The sequence below is a fragment of the Chrysochloris asiatica genome, unplaced genomic scaffold (genome assembly GCF_000296735.1).
Source record: "Chrysochloris asiatica unplaced genomic scaffold, ChrAsi1.0 scaffold00746, whole genome shotgun sequence".
NCBI lineage: Eukaryota > Metazoa > Chordata > Mammalia > Afrosoricida > Chrysochloridae > Chrysochloris > Chrysochloris asiatica.
In genome coordinates this window covers 65713-69297 of record NW_006409264.1, presented here as the reverse complement: position 1 = coordinate 69297, position 3585 = coordinate 65713, and positions in this window count along the sequence as shown.

The following is a 3585-nucleotide window of genomic DNA, read 5'->3' as shown; positions in this document are numbered from 1 at the left end:
GCGTGGTCACATCAAGGTTCAAACATATCCCTATGTACAGAGTTGATAGGGACTGACAACTTGGACAATGCTACATCAAATGGGAGGGTGTTCTATGAAGGCACAAAGTGGCTGGTTTACAAGTTTTTAAGAAGTAGTTTAGTTTCAAAGTGTTCAGGGGAAGGTAGAATGCCCACGGAATAGTTTTCATCTTGTATAGATGGGTCTGGTGAAAGGAGATGGGGATAATAATATTATGATTCAATAGTGAGTAATTGTTATCATGATTAATTCCAACTGTCACAACTCTAAAGACAGAAGTTTTGTGTCATAAAGTTTTGTCTCTTTATATATATATATAAAGAGAAAGGAAAACAAAGAGAATAGTAGCAAATGCTGTTGAAAGATGATGCATGGAGGGGATTGTAATCATTGCAATGAGATGAAGAATGATAAGACGACTGTAAAACTGATGTTCTTCCATGTAAACCATCACCCGATGAACAATACAAGCTTTAAACAAAACAAAACACAATTTTATGAAGAGAAGAAGGGTATACTGCAAGTTTTAAAATCAGGAAGGCATGCATAGGGGTTTATCCTTTTATTCTACTTATTCTATCTATAGACTGTGGAATTAATAAAGAAGCTGGACATCATTGCATCAGGATTGGAAGATAACTTGTTAATTTACACAAGGGCGTATAATCCAATAAGCAAACTAAGTACTACGTGAGCTTATTTACTTCACTGTAGTGAATGATTTTACATGGATTTTACCACATATGCCATATGTGATAATAGATTAAAATGATATGGTCACTATCTATTATTAATTCTAGGAAATTTGTGATATAACACATAAAAATAAGAGTCCAGATTTTAAAGCAAAGAATATCACAGAATGAGAGAAGGAAGAGAAAGGGCTGGTTGGTCCAAAGTATAGTGAGATATGGGGACTCCTGGGCCCATGGACGAGGGCACAGCCATGGACGGCTAAAGTTGAAAGTGAAGCATCTGGCTGATAGGAAGTGAGGGGAGATACACAAGATCACCCAAACTTGCAGATAGTATCCATTTGACATACCTTCAAAGGCTTTATAATCTGACTTGACTAGAGGAACATTGAAAAAAAAAAAAATGGATAAAAGGAACAAGTGTAAATTGGTAAACTTTGATTAACTTGACCTATACTTGTTGTTGTAGTAGCTCAAAATAGCAGCTGAAAGAGAAGGCATGGTAACATCAAGGATCATTTCTCTCCCCACTGTACACAGGATTGATAAGGACAGGTAATTTAGACATTGGCTACCTAAAATGGGGAGGGGGTCAATAAAGTCAGGAACTGGATGTTACCACATATGGCTGGCTTACAAGTTTTCAAGAGGGAGTTTCATTTCAGAGTGTGCAGGGGAAGGTGGAATCCCCATGGAATAGTTTTCATCTTGGCTAGATGGGTCTGGTGAAAGGAGATGGGGATAAGATTCCTATGATTTAACAGTGAGTAATTATTATTATGACTAATTGTGACTGTCACAACTGTAAAGGTAGAGGTTTTGTAACAAAATGGGGCGGGGGGAATAGTTACTCTAACAGTCCAGGAACAAAGGACTCAAGAACCATGAAGGGAGAAGAGCATGAGCGGTATATGGAACCATATACAGAGAAGCACGGACACCAGAGATGGAGGCAAATATGTTGACATGTAGAGAGAGTGCAGTTGAGGATTCTAGACTCATGGAAAGAGAAGGGTTGTATGCTGGCAGCAGGAGCCAGGCCTGCAGAATCTGCTCTTTGGTTGTTTAAATGATTATATATTTCTGAATATTTTTAATCCATCCCCCACCCCCAAAAAAACAACAACAAAAAGAAAACAACAACAGAGGTAATAGAGCAAATACTGTTGGATGATGATGCATTGAGGGGATTGTAATTATTGCAAATAAATGAAATATGATAGAATCACTGTAAAACCAATGTTCTCTCATGTAAACTATCATTCAATTCACAATAAAAACTTTAAAAATGAAAAGAATATGACAAAAACCTTAGGAAATAATAGACTATAATTAGCAAAAATCCTTTAATTACTGCTATATGACCTTGAAATTGTGATGTTTTTAAGTTTCAATGTGATATTAATTTTTGTCTCCACTCTATGTAATTGCATATCTAGAAAAGAAAATGATATATTTCCCAAATAATGCTTTATATTTGTGTTTGTTAGAGAGAGAGAGAAAGAAACACACACACACACACAAAACAAACAAACAAACAACAAAACATAGCTTGGCATTTGATTACATCTATTGCATATATATGGATTGTGATGACTTGGAGAACACACTTAGTGTCATCAGAAAAAAAATGCTATCGCATTTCTTATAGTTACAATAGTGGATTTGTCTTAGTAATTTATATCTTATTAATCTCTCTGCTCTCCATGGTACCTGTAAGATGTATACATGATAAGAATAAACTTTAGATAAATATGGTTTTTGACAATGCAAATATTCACTTTTGTAATGTAAACATTACCAAGATCAGATAAAAAGGTTCCCTTAGAAAGAAAACCTTTTTTTTTTTTTTTTTTTTTTCCCCATCATGGCCAGTGAGAAGTTAATTTTTTGGAGGATCCTGCTCTATTAAATTTGACTTTAACATGAGCAATTTAAATGAGAAAACACATGAAAGTAAAGAGTGCTTTTTTGTGCATGATCGAAACAGATATGATTGCTATGTCATAATATTTCTCCTCAGCACCAACATTGAGAAGCATAAACTTTTAATTCCTAGTAAGGCTACTAATAATTTCTTGAAGTGAGTCTTTAGTACACATTAAGCTTTGATCAAATAAATTTCCTTCTTTCAACTGCAAGAACACACTTTAATTAGCAGATCCTTGACTAGAACTAGTTTTTAATATGTGGAGACAGATTAACAACAAATATGATATGAGTTAGTATCTATCTAGGTACTGCCAATATATATATTTTTCATTCTCTTAAGACGAGAAGTTTTCAGATCAAATCTCAAAAGGTGATTAAACAATTTACCTTAAATGTATAGGATAAGAATATAAGGGGTAGAGAAATATTTGCTCTACCTACAGCTTTTTTCAGTTAGGAGGTGGTTTAAATAAAATAAATTACATCTAGAAAGTGTGAAACTGAAGTTGTCATTTAGCTTCTAAATCAAAATTGTTTATTTTTCATGTCAAGAATTTTGATTCCCTTGGAACAAGGCTGATTTATGCCAAAATATTTCATGTGACATAACACTAATCTGAACTGTTTGGTATCATTGCTAACAAGATTTATGGTATGTAATCAAAGAAAGGTCACTAGATAATTGAGACAAAATAAGAAAAGTGTTTTGAGTGAAATATATAAATAATGTAAGAAAAAACTTTGAAGATTAATAATCTATACAGCAGTTTGTATTCAGCATATATTGGACCAATTATTTAATATCCTGATGGCTCTAGCAGTCAATGCTCTCACATACAACCTAGAAACATTCTGAGATAGATGTTATAAGTTAAATTTTGTGCTTAGTATTATTCAAGGCATATTTTGAACATATAAATTAATTTTAATTAAAAAG